This window comes from Saccopteryx leptura, chromosome 1 (genome assembly GCF_036850995.1).
Source record: "Saccopteryx leptura isolate mSacLep1 chromosome 1, mSacLep1_pri_phased_curated, whole genome shotgun sequence".
In the NCBI taxonomy this organism is placed as follows: domain Eukaryota; kingdom Metazoa; phylum Chordata; class Mammalia; order Chiroptera; family Emballonuridae; genus Saccopteryx; species Saccopteryx leptura.
In genome coordinates, this window is record NC_089503.1 from 373,439,989 (window position 1) to 373,453,971 (window position 13,983).

General features: G+C 45.2%; 1 protein-coding gene across 4 annotated transcripts in view; it reads left to right on the forward strand.

Moving 5' to 3' along the window:
* ADGRF5 (adhesion G protein-coupled receptor F5) overlaps positions 1–13,983 on the forward strand; it is a 110,225-nt gene that overhangs the window by 37,563 nt on the left and 58,679 nt on the right. The window lies entirely within an intron of this gene.

A 13,983-nucleotide genomic window follows, 5' to 3' on the forward strand; every position in this document is an offset into this window, starting at 1 on the left:
ACCACGGCCCCTCCTGTTGAGTCTAAACTGGAACAACCCTACCGACCTCACTGCAGATCCTTCGGCTGCTGTGACTGGCGGATTTTAGAAAATCAGATGAAATGTTCTAGGTAAACAGGATGTGCTCTTCTCTTGCCAAATGGCTGTGGGAGGAAGACTATAGATTTTACTTAATGTTGCTGTAGCACGCTTTTGTCCCCGTTCCAAGGAAAAGGGGGGAAAAGAAATACTAATTAATGCTTTGCTGATCTGCCACTTTCTGGGTTGATCTAAATGTGAATAGACAATAAATCAAGGCTGTGTTTTCATCATAAAATGTGCTCCTAGAACCTTCCTGCCCCGGCATTTCTTGCTAGTGCCCACATTAGTATGGTTCATCGGTGTAATCTCTGCCTCCGTTATAGAAGCACCAAGAGGGAGGCCCCCTCGGTTTCCCCAAGTTTCCCCCAATGCCTGTGAGTTTTGGCACCAAACAGGTGCTGCAAGAAAGCCTCCTTGAGTTAACTATCTGTGTCGGCTGTAGGTACATTATACATTCGTGAGTTATTTACCAGCTGGGCATTTCAGCCCACATTGTATATGACTCCGGCCATGATGGTTAAAACAATCAGAATCCTGCCTGTTTCCTGAAAGGTCATCACAACAGTGAAACCTTGAAAATCACAGCTTAGTGGAGGCGCCTACTCTGGAGAGACCTGCTAAAGCTTGCAGAATGGAAAAGGCAAAGAAAGAATCCTTCCTTTGAATTAGCTTCTACTCTTAATGGAAGGCAAGGGACAGACATTGAAAAGTTTAATAACAGGTAATAATTCTTGAGTGCTTACTGTGTGTTCAGAGTTCTACGCAGAGGAACACATTTAGTTATTCAAATCATCCTATGACTCAAGTGCTACGACAATCCCTATTTTATAGGTGAGAGGACACGTCCTTTTGAGTAGGTTGCCTGAAGGCACACAGAGCCAGCAAGCAGTGGAAGTCAGGATCCCAGCTCAGTCTGGCTTGCGTGCCTACGCCTAACTACCATGTTGTGCTATAAAAACCACAACAGTACTGCAGAAACACCCACACGGCCGGGCAGGGAGGGCATGGAGGGAGGGAAAGGCAGTGTGTTCAGGGGAAAGATGTATCTCTGGGGGGGACGAGGGGAGAGGCGGCATGCCATGAAGGGGAAGAGTTCAGACTTTGGCAGCAAACTCAGCTGCTTACTGTGTGACCCAGATATGTTATTGTATTTACCCAAACCTCAGTTTCTTCCTCTCTAAAGTGGAGAACAGTATAGGATAGGCAGGATTAAATGAGCCTAGTGCACACAGAGTGCTGAGCCTAATGCCTGACACACAGCAAGGGCCTGATAAATGATAGTAATTGCTGTTACCAAGAGTAAGCAGGACCTGCAATGGTGAGAAAGGTAAGGCTGAAAAAGGAGAAACAGATCATTTCAGTTGCCAAGAACAGTGAAAGAAGAGGCTGAGCAGTAGCGATCCATTCAACCAATATTGATTATTAATATTTATAACGTATGTGGCAAAGGAAGGTACAATACAAGCTTGTGCGTAGGTCAGCCTGCTCTCCAAGTGAGGGAAGGAAAATGTGGCACATCTGGGTTTATATGAGGTTGTGGTGATCGCACATGCCAGGTGAACGAGCCCAGAGATTCTGCGGGCATTTGAGAAGGTTTAGAGCGTCTGATTGTGGATCAGTGGCAGTCTATAAGAAAGAGTGTTCTAGACTAATGAATCAGCTGGTGGTCCGCTGGGTTACTGGGCAGGGAAGAAAGGAGGGAGGGGTCCACGGAAGAGATTCCTGCAGTCGTCCGGTGTCAGAGATAATGTCCAAACCGATGTCATGGCCGAGGAAAAGCAAACCAGTGGCAGAGTCATGAACAGGACTTAGTGACCGGTTGATTTATTGTCCCAACTCGTGCCCTCGAGTCTTGTGTCCAAGAACACCTGGTGGGCTGAGAGCCAGGAAACAGGAGAATGCAGCCAGCCGCTGGAGAACCGAGAAGACGTGGTTTAGGAGAGAGCAGTGGAGAGAAGAACATGTGCTCAGTGCTAGATGAGTTGAATTTAGACCCAGCTGGAAAGAGCACCGTTGGACAAAATCTCCTAATAGACTGCTCACAAAAATTAGGGGATATTTCAAAATGAATATGAAGCGATAAAAAAAAAGAAGCATTTGATTTTTTTAAAAATTAAACAAGAACATCAGAAAAGCAAACGACAAGTCAATGAAAGTTGTTTGATTATGCAAACGAGATGCAAAACCAACTTTTATTTCCTTGGTGAAAATGCACTGTACAAAAGGCTGAAAGTACTGGAGTGTCTGCACATTCCCTGATCCCCTAATTTTAGTGAGCAGTGTATTTAGTAACGAGATCAGGGTAAAAATGAAGTATTGGGAATTGTCACATCAATTGATCCTTAAAACGGAAGAAGTGGACAAGCTCCCTGGGACAAGGGTATCCAGAGAGGTGAGCTGAGGACCCAGGAGAGGTCTTGGCAGGCCAACAGTGAGGCGGTGGTAGAATGAGGAGGATGGAGCCACAGAGCAGGCAGGAAAGGAGCAGAAAGTGCAGCGAAGAGAGACCAGGAGAGGGGAAGGGGTCACTGGGAAGGAGAAGGCAATAACGGCTGTCAGAGGCCAACCCGACTCCAGGGAGGACGAGGAGTGGTGAAGAATGCTATTGGGTTTGCCGCAAATACTTTCATAGTGAGGTGAAGACTAAAGTCAGACTGTCTAGAATAAGGAAATCTTAGAATGGCCATGATTTCTCAGGGAACCGTATTTGGGGGAGAAAAGTAGTAGTATGCTCTTCATTTTGAGCAGCACACGCACATCATTCTTAAAGTCAAAGAAAATCTCTAGAGAGGGAAAAGAAAATTTCAGAGATGTGAAGTCAATGGCCAGAGACTCCGATGCCTGGTCTTAGGGAGGTGGGGTGGATCAGTGCTGGGAAAGGGAGAGTCAGAAGGCTCAGATAGCCCTGCTAATTATTAAAACATTGGCATATTTTAAACCACGAGGTTACTGCTGCCCGAGCCCCTGGCGTGCCCACAGTGCCCTTCACACCTCTGTTTCAGCCATCTTGGACCCTCCCACAGACCTCTCCACTGCACAGAGACAGCGCTGATTGGTCCGTTATGATTATTATGAAAATACTCCAGTGTCATTTGGAATCTCACCTAATAAAGGATAGAAACACGGGACTGTAAGGCTTGGACTCCCAGCCCAGGCCTCTGATGCTCTTTGCAGCTACTGCGGCCAACCCCGGGGCTCCCCTCCACGGCCACTGGAACGCACCCCCGCATTGTCTCACCAAGCCTCGGGGATACCCCTCCGCGTTAAGGAAAGTCTCTAGATCCATGAGATAAGAGCGGAGTTAGGAACTTACTGTTTTCATCCAGATGGCAATCTCTTGCTTAAAGGTTAAATCTTCCAGAGATTTACAACAAGGGAAGAAAGATAAAAGGTTATCAAGGCTGCACACATGTGCGGTGCGTTTTGGAAAACTTGACCCCATTGTGTACAAACAAACGTTCCTCTGTAATCTGATAGGACTGAGCTGCCCCACACAATGCTGCTGCAGGCCCTTAGTTCAAGGCAGAGGAAAATGAAATAGAAAAACACTTTTTCAAGGTGGTATTGTGTTTCGTGTTTGTGTTAAATAAATGTTTAGCTTATAGTTCTGCATGTGTGAGGGATGAATCATCTAATTAAATAAGGTCCACAAAGATAAGTCTTATCACTTCTGCTGCTGAAAATACAGAGCTATGAAGACAGGCTCTTAAAGTTATACTTCAGGATTTTTAGTCAGTATTTCTACAATTCAGAAGGGTGGCTCCTGATGACATTCTATCTTTATTGCCACCCTATGCCTCGTGGAGACGAGCAAAGAAGAATCATATTAAAATTTGCAATGGAAATTCTCTTGAAATTCGGTATTGCTATCGATCATTTACCATCTGCTTTGAATTATTCTCTAGTAGTAGAATGGTATATGTTCATATCTAAGTTCAGTCTTTCCACTAATCTCTGTTTGGATTCAGAAGAACATGTTTAGCATATAGCCACTCAAGTACACAGTCTATATACCCCTAGAACATGGAACAGCAGGGCATAGGCAAATATGCCCTTGGCTTGTTGCAAAGAATACAATAACTTGCCTGGTTAGCCAGCCATGGGCCAATGTTTAGTAAGAGGCATGGCTCCTTTTGAAATTGTCCTAGCATGTAATGCAATTAGTTCCTTTGAAAAGAAAGCCATGCATATAACTGTGTGTGACATCAAAGTTAAGCAGTTTTACATATAGGATGAATCTTTATTCTCCCTTCCAACTTGCAAACAAATTTCTTGAGTTTTATGTGCTCACCCTCTTTGAATTCTCACCTCCTACACTCTACAACTCTTACCAATATAATTCTCTCCCCCATCACCCCAGTGAGATCCTCCTTACTAAGAACATGTCATTTCTCCAAATCCAATGGGCAATCTCATTCCTCCCCTTAGCAGACCTCTCAGCATCCTTGGATATAGTCTGCTTCTTGAAACTTGACCTTCCCTGGTTTCAGACTCTCTTCTAGCCTTGGTTCCATCCTGCCTCTCTGGTCTCTCATTCCCAAACATCTTGGCTTGGTCATCTACCTTGAATAGGCCTTTGATTGTTTAAATTCTCTGGGTCTTGGTTGTGGATCTTCTCTTCTCTCTGTACTGTCTTCCTAATCAATCTTACCCTCTCCTGTGATTGCAGTTACAAGGATTGTCTTCCTGGTTCCTGGTCACCTCATTAGCCCCATCTCATACCATGTTCTGCTTTCTCTTGGTGTCCTAACCACTCTGGTCTGCTTGTAGTTCTTTGATTATGCCACATGTTTTTCTACTTCAGGGCCTTTGCACATGATCTTCTTCTGCCTAGAATCTTTTTCCTCCAACCTCCTTTTTTTTGTGTTTAGCGAATTCCAACTCATACTTCAGATTTCAGCTCAATTAAAGACTTCCTCTGGGACACTTTCCACAAATTCCCAAGACTACCTTATGTTCTTCTCTTCATAGGCATTATTAGACAGTTCAGCACAGTGGTTAAAATGATGGCCTCTGGACTTAAACTTCCAAGGTTCAAATTTTGGATTTGCCTCTTATCAGCTGTGTGATTTGGGGCAATTTATTTAACCACTTTGTGGCTCAGTTAATCTGATATCATACTATTAATTATATATCATTCCAGAACCCCTTCATTGGAATTGTCATGAGGATTTAAAATTTTAATCTAATCAGTGCTCCAATCAGTACCTGGCACACAGTAAATGCTTTACAACTATCAGTGTTATGATTATTTTCCTTGGTAACACTTTCTCAGTCATAGTTACACAATAAATTGAGTAATTGATAGTGTGGGTCTCTGGTCTTTAATAAAGCTCATCTTCTCCATTAGACTCTAAGCTCCGTGGGGACAGGGAGTATTCTCTTATTTTCTGCTTTTTTCCTATGCACCCAGCAGAGCACCTTGGCACTTAGAAGGATGTGACAAATGTTTGTCCAGTGAATTAGTACACAAATGAATACTTGGGTGAGGGGATAAATAGAAATGCTTCATATCATACTTACAACCACAAATATAAAACAAGGAGGGAAGCTAAGAACCTAGATTAAGTGTGGATGCTCAGACGAAGTCGGTACTGTTTCTAGCTGAGCAGGTCAGGGAGCCTCCTACCCGGAGGACGACTTCTGCCTGTGCATGGAAGGGCAAATGGAATCTGAATATGCAACAATTATCCTGGAACTAAGGGGCAGGAAAAGGTGGGGATGAACAAATCATGGGAATGCAAGAATTATTTTGGTTTTGACAAACACTGAAAAATAGTTTGACAATAATAATTATTACTACCCACCCCACGCCGACCCTAATTAATTCTCAAGTATCAGTTTTTGTTTTCGCATGAACACTAGAAAATCTCTTGCACTGTTTTAAGTGATGAAAAAGCAACCAGCTTCAGTAATGAAAATATGATAGATGCTTGTTAAATATACCAGCTCTGAAAAATAAAATTCAGGTCAAGGAGGGCCTTGAGTATCAGTGATTGCCTTTATTCTGAAAGCAGTGGATAAGCCACGAGAAGAGTATTTCTGGAAGATCAGCCTTGCCTTCACGTTGACAAGGGGGCTGGAGGGAGAGAACGGAGGCCATTGCAATGGGGCACGTGGCAGGTGGAGAAGGCCGGAGCTGTGTAGTAAATCAGAGAGTTTGTCAAAGGTCAGTTGGATCAATGCAGTAGTTACAATGAGGCTCAGAAGCCTAAGTGAGGTTACACTGGATCTGAAAGTTTGTGAGGAATTTTAGACTCTTTGAACTGTAGTGGGGTCTTCATAGGCCAGCTCCTACACCCCAATTTTGAAATCACTGAATGCAATCAACTCCCTGACTTTGCAGACAAGAAAACAGACTCAGAGAGGTAAAGTGACTTACCCTAAGTCACACAGCTAATTAATGGCAAAGGGAGGCTAGCACTCATGGACCCAGTCGCCTGTCCTAGTATCCATATAGAGAAAGTTTTCTGTTTATTCTTACTGATGCCCACCAAGAAGATCTCGTAGTCCAGGTGATGCCTTCCTGCCAGGAGACTAGGCTGCTTACTTTATAATTTGGCCACTACCATGTATCACCTGTGTGGCTTTGAAGAGTTACTCTGCCTTCTAAACTTCCATTTCCATATCTCCATGTCTAAAAAGTAGCAATAATTTAGTGATACCTTAGGATCACTGAGAGGCTTAAGTGACAGAAGCCTTGGAGAGAGCTTATCACCATGCCTGGGGCATAATAAGGAGCACCCAGTAAATGATAGGGGCCATCTTCTTCATCTTCATCATCATCGCCATGATCATAATCATTATCATCATCAACATCACTGACATTTACTAACCAGAATTCTATCATAAATGGCTTGCCTGACTGTAAGATAATATTATTGTCTAGAATTTTAAGAAAACTTGGTGGATCTCTGGAGTCCAGATTGACTTCACACCTAAAGGCATTTGATACACAAGGACCTTGCTAGGCCTTCTTTTTCTCATCTGAAAAACTCAAGTGTGTATGTGTGTCAGGGGCTTGAGGATCTTGAACTAGAAATGAATTCTAACTTGTTTTCCAATTTTGACTATATATTTTTACACTTTATCCAGACATACCAAGAATCTATTTTTAAAAATTATTGATATTAGAAAGAGAGAGAGACAGAAAAGGAGAGAGATAGAGCAAGAGGAGAGAGATGAGACGCATCAACTCATATTTTCGACACCTTAGTTGTTCATTAATTGCTTCTCATATGTGCCTTGACTGGGGGCTCCAGCTGAGCCAGTGACCCCTTCTTCAAGCCAGCAACCTTTGGGCTTAAACCAATGACCTTGGGATGATGTCAATGATCCCACGCTCAAGCTGGTGACTCTGTGCTCAAGTTGGCAAGCCTGTGCTCAAAGAGAGGCACGCACGTTCAACCTGGCGACCTTGGGGTTTCAAACCAGAGACCTCAGCATTCTGGGTTGACTCTCTATCCATTGTGCAACCACTGGTCAGGCCCAAGAAATCATTTTTCAATTTTAATAAAACACCCAGAATAAATAATAAATATTGAGTAGCAGAGCAGAGGGTCATGTTTAGCCTTTTTAAAGGATAAAATATTAGGAGAGGTAATATTTTTCAAAATTCTGTGTGAGTTTGCTAGACTGCCATAACAAAGCCCTTCAGTAGCCTCTCTCCTTGGCTGTAGATGCTCATCTTTCTCTGGTGTCTTCACATGGTCCTTCCTCTGTGTATTATTTTCTTCTTAATTTCCTCTTCTTTTTTTTTTTTTTTTTTTTTTTTCTGAAGTTGGAAACCAGGAGGCAGTCAAACAGACTCCTGCCTGCGCCCAACCGGGATCCACCCGCCATGCCCACCAGGGGGCGATGCTCTGCTCATCTTGGGCGTTGCTCTGTTGCAACCAGAGCCATTCTAGCGCCTGAGGCAGAGGCCACAGAGCCATCCTCAGTGCCCAGGCCAACTTTGCTCCAATGGAGCCTTGGCTGCGGGAGGGGAAGAGAGAGACAGAGAGGAAGGAGAGGGGGAGGGGTGGAGAAGTAGATGGGTGCCTCTCCTGTGTGCCCTGGCCAGGAATCGAACTCAGGGCTCCTGCACGCCAGGCCAATGTTCTACCACTGAGCCAACTGGCCAGGGCCAATTTCCTCTTCTTATAATAAGGTCACTGGTTATATTGGATTAAGGTCCACCCTGATGACCTCATTTTAACTCAATTATCTTATTAAAGACCCTGTCTCTGAATAAGGTCACATTCTGGGGTATTGGGGATTAGGATTTAACATATCAAATTCATATGGACACAACTCAGCTCACAACAAATTCTAACTATGACCAAGCTTTGGTGCTTTCTGGGCATGATCTTTAATCCTTAAAGCAGGGGTCAGGAACCTTTTTGACTAAGAGAGCCATGAATGCCACATATTTTAAAATGTAATTCTGTGAGAGCCATACAACGACCTGTATACGTTGCGCATTATCCAATAAAAATTTGGTGTTGTCCTGGAGGACAGCTGTGATTGGCTCCAGCCACCCACAACCATGAACATGAGCGGTAGGAAATGAATGGATTGTAATACATGAGTATGTTTTATATTTTTAACGTTATTATTATTTTTATTAAGGATTTGTCTGTGAGCCAGATGCAGCCATCAAAAGAGCCACATCTGGCTCACGAGCCATAGGTTCTCGACCCCTGCCTTAAAGCAATGCTGTAAGACAGGTACCATGACCCTCTTCATCCATGTCAGGACATTGAGGCTCAGCGGTGAAGTGTCCCGCCCGTAGTTAGTAAGCAATGGAGCCGGAATCAGAACACAAACCTGTTCCGCTTCGAAGCTGCTGGTCTTCCCACTGCAGGAGGGAGGGAGTCATCCAAGCTAAGGCCACCAAATTCATTCTCTTTCCAAGTTCGAGCTATAATAGCTCTGCCTTTTCTTGGTGACGGTGATTATTCAGGAGGACAACACCCTCCTAGAACCATGGCTGAGCCTGTGTCACCGTGGTTGGAAAAGCCGCTCAAGGGAACTTCCACAAGTGGCTCAGGGGGCTGCCGAACATTGTTCCCCTCCGGGCTGCTCGGCTCCCTCTGAAAGAGACAGCTGCCCCTGCCTCTGCCGCCCTCTCTCCTTTGCCTGAAATTCTCTTTTCTTTCTGCATTAGACCTTGGACCATTTCCCGTCCTTCAGGGTCTGGCCAGTGACCCTGGTCACTCCAAAGCTCCTCCAACTTCCCTCTGCCCTCAATTCCTGTCATGCTTATCACCTGCACACGAGAAGTCACTTTGGCCACAGGCCAACTTGGGGGCGGATCTGACTGTGCTACTTACTAGCTGGGTAAGTTCTGTAACCTCTCTGGGCCTTTATTTCATCATCTGTGAATTAGGATTAAAATATTCACCTTGGTTATTGTGAGGGTGACTAAGGGAATTAACGTATTTATTGTCCTTAGCGCTGTGTCTGGTGCATAGTATGTATTTAGTAAATGTGTGTCTTTCAAACTTATGTTTTCCTTTTAGTCTGTATGTTTCATGCCCTCCCAACAAAACTGAGAGCTTCTCGGGGGCAAGGACCATGACTCCTTTCAATTTGTGAATGCAGAACACAATTTTGGGCCAATAAAAGGGGAGCCTGTATTTGTTAGTCTATCGGTGCACAACACATTTGACACCATGTGAGATATATAACACAAGCTCAGAAAAGAGAATTTCAGGCAAAGGAGAGCTGCATAAGCAAAGGCAGCTGTCTCTGCTCCAAAGAGAATAAAGTAGCCCAGAGGGTGATGTTTAACAGAGCCCTGTGTGATTTCTGCTATACATCTCCTCTAGGCTATTCAATTGCTTCAAAATGATTGGGTGGCACAGTGGATAGAGCATCAGACAGGGATGCAGAAGACCCAGGTTCAAAACCCCAATGTCACCAGCTTGAGTGAGAATTCATCTGGTTTGAGCAAGGTTCACCAGCTTGAGCCCAAGGTCACTGGCTTGAGCAAGGGGTCACTAGGTCTGCTGTAGCCCCCTGGTCAAGGCACATATGAGAAAGCAATCAATGAACAGCTAAGGTGCTGCAACAAAAATTTGATGCTTCTCATCTCTCTCCTTTCCTGTCTGTCTGTCCTTATCTGTCCCTGTCTCTCTCTGTCACAAACACAAAACAACAACAACAAAAACGATTGGGTAGATCACCTGTGAGTCCATACTGCCATTAATCCATTCACTTATTCACTGTTGATTAACTGCCTCCTAAATGCACCCTCCCCCTTGAAGATTCTGTGTCTACATAGTTCCTCTAGTGGAGGGAGAGCTTTCGGCAGGTGAGGGAGAGGACCAGGAGCGTGCGGAGGAACGTGCACAGGGCAACAGAGAACTGAAGGTGGGGTCTGGAGACCTCAGCAACGGAGGCAGCGAGAGGTGGGTACAGACTCTCAGCTCTCACAGTGCCGCGCCCCCTGCCACGCCCTGAAATTCTGACTTAATTGCTCTGGGATGATATGAAACAACAAACAGAAGAAACTCCCTAGAGGATGGCTCTGATGCATAGTCAGGGATATAAACCGCTGAAGCAGATGATACACAAATGCTCCAGGAAACTTCCTTACAGGGCGGTGGCGCCTGACAGTGTGTGCAGAAGGGCTACTGCCAGGAGCAGAGCCCTGGGCGGGAGGAAGAAGGAGGCATCTGAGCAGAGGCTGAGCAAATGTGGGCTCACTTCCACCTCGTACCTTCCTCCTCCCTAAGAGGAGCCAAGCAGAGTACCAAGGCTGGGCTCCCCAGGGGACAGGGGCCGAGGACCCCAGGAGAGGCACGGAAACATTGAGCTGTGCAGAGCTTTGGAAATAAATCATTTCCAAAAAGAATCGCACTGTTGCCCTATTTGGAAAGAGCTTGGGACTCATAGTTTGATGGTGACCTCACAGAGGGACGTGCTTCGAACTCACCAGGTACATAAGCCCATCTATTGCTCTTCCTACTACAAGTCTGGGTAGGTCAGGCTGGCGAAGGGTTTCCAGAAGAGCAGTCGATCTGAAGCGCTGGTTGTTTCTAAGATCTGGGAGAATGGCTTCCTGATGTGTTTCAGGCTCATTTCACAACAACGGCCCCTGGCACATAGTCACCACGCAGGAGAATGTCCTCATAGACCACTTCACGGAACCCAGAGCCTCATCCTCCAAATGCCTGAGAATCCTCGCGACCTATTCCGGGCACACGATGTCAGGGTGCTCACTCCCCCTCCCTCTCTTCTAACTTCACAGACGGGAAAGTAGAGTCAGAGGAGGCCAGGAAGTTGGTCATCACCACAGGGTTAGTTCTAGGCATGAGATCATATTTCCCAGCGTCTAAGTTTGGTGTTTTAGCAGAGCGTTTAAGACTTACCATTTTAAAAGGGGAAGAAATTGGGAATAGTATCAGATCAGGTTCTCTAGCTCTGTCTCTCTGTCTGGCTCTGTCTCTGTGTCTCAGCCAGTGTCTATCCCTTACCCCAGGAATTTGGAAGAAACATGACCTAGGGGATTTATGCTTAAGAGAGCCCTGCTGGAGACACATGACCTTGAGTGTGCAATAATGCTCTTTGCTTTTCACTAGACAAATTGGACTTTTTGCCCCGCTTAGCCCAGTTAAACAACTTCCACAGACGAGAACAGCTGTGAGCCGCAGGGTTAGGTTAGAAAAGCCTGACTTTGGGTCTCCCCTCCCAAATGTAGTAGCCACCTCAAAAGCTGAACTGGTCTTCAGCTGGTCTCACTGTGCCAGGCAGGCAAGCTTGAGACATACTGGTTGTCAAATACTTTGAAATAACCTCTCTCTCAAAAGGGTGGCATCCTCCTCTCAGGGGGCGAACACCCGCCCTTGCTGCGTAACTGATGACCGTCCGTTGCCGTCATCATTCTTCTGTATCTGAGGACCCCTCCCCCCACTGTGGGGTCTTCCCTACATCTCTATTTCTGTTGATTTCTGATTGTGTTGTCACCGAATACATCCATTGGGAAAAGAATGTTGATTTAATCAACAACCTGTTCCGGAAGGAGCTGGGGGGAGCTAGGGACAGTGGACGGTAGGAGTTAGTGGCGGCCTGTACAAAAGGACCCGGTGTCAACATTTAGCCACATTATAATTCTTGCTAACTCGACAAAAGACCAACGTTGGGAAACGGTGGACAGATATGGCATTAGCATGAGTCCCTCTAATGCCTGAGCCCCTCCCTGGGTGTCACATACAAGGGAGACTCATTAACCATTCAGATACGGAGTCTCATTCCCTGGTTAACTGCCTCAGTATGGAACCAGCTAGTACAGTGCACTGACTTGGGGCCTGAAAAAAACTGTGGCCTCCTAAATGCTCACTTCATCCCAGGAGCAGGTGCTATCACTAGGCTATCAGTCTGCCTGACATCCACGAAAGCCCACTCCCTTTCAACAAGGGAGAAAAAAACCCCTCTGACAGAATTAAGCAATGATTTGCTATAATTTCCCTGCAGCAGATGCATCTGCCCTTAAACATCTGTCCTGTAACCTAACTTGTATTTTCCCAAAACCATTGAGTTGCAGAATTTAAAAAATGTATTTGATTGCCAAGTTTGCCAATTGGGTCAGTTTTCCAGGGCCTTATCCTTCTGTCTTTTCTACCGGGGAAAAGGAAAAGGAGGCGGCCAGCAGCTGGTGATTGAAACACAAGCCCCCCCGGCATGTAAGTCTTGGCTGTCATTTCTGTGTTGACCTGGCCAGGGCCCCCTGGCGCTCTCTGCAGTGCCTGGGCAAAGGACAGCCCTTCCTGAGGGTTGCCCTCTGCATTCCTCTGGCCAGCAGGAGGAAACCATTGCAGACTGCATCCCTGGAGCTCTCCACGGCTTTGAACTGCATGACTTCGAGGACATATAATTATCCCTATTTCACAGCTGGAGGAATTGGGTTCAGACAAGTGACTTGGAGAAAACACAGTCAGTCTCTAGTAATTCTGGATCCTAATCCCCACCCATCTCTTAGTCTACTGGTCTTTTCAGAACCCATGGACATAGAAAAGTCAAGAAGGAAAGGAATTTAAACAAGACAGTTTGTCCTGATCCCTGGACCCACGAGGGTTGGGATTCTTCCATCTGCTACTCTACTTTTTAAATGCCACAATGAGTAGTCTGGTCACCAAAAGAGTTTGTTTTCATCATCGTCATTACAAAATGATAACTCTCACAAATCAATACATAGGATGGGATATAAAATGACATTACGTTCTACTTTACATATTATAATATAAGACTTTCAAATACTACTTAAAATTTTATGACTTACATCCAGGATTTTCCATACATATGGGTCAGAGCCCATTAATATGAGTCACAGAGTCACTTTAATAGGTTGCTACGAGAATTAAAAGAAAATATAGGGTAAGATAGGATAGACCAGAGTTGAAAATATCCGAGTGTGTTGCATGTAGCAAAGGTTAGTATTAATCTCCGAATCCTTGTGTTCATATATTATGTATACTGGATCCCAATGATAAAGTATTTCTTACTGAACAGTTATTCCCTTTCATCTTATTTTCCCTCTTGTTCCTTTTCCTGTTTTCTCATTCCTTTTCTCTCTTCTTCTCCATGTGTATAGGAAAGGTCCCCCAAAGTCTGCCACCCTTGTCCTATTTCCAGGTACCGTCCCCCATCCTCCCCAACCCTCATCTTTCCTGACATTTCGCCGCCCAAGGGTCTGAAGCAGAGACTGTTCTCTAGAATTGACACCTTTATGCTCCTTCCCTCCTCTGTTGACAAGGTCCTTTTGTAGTGTGGCCTTCGAGATCGGGTTTGCAAGTTCTCTCCATGTTTTGTGAATAACTTGCTCTTTCTCTAAGCCAGTGGTAGTCAACCCGGTCCCTACCGCCCACTAGTGGGCATTCCAGCTTTCATGGTGGGCAGTAGCAGAGCAACCAAAGTATA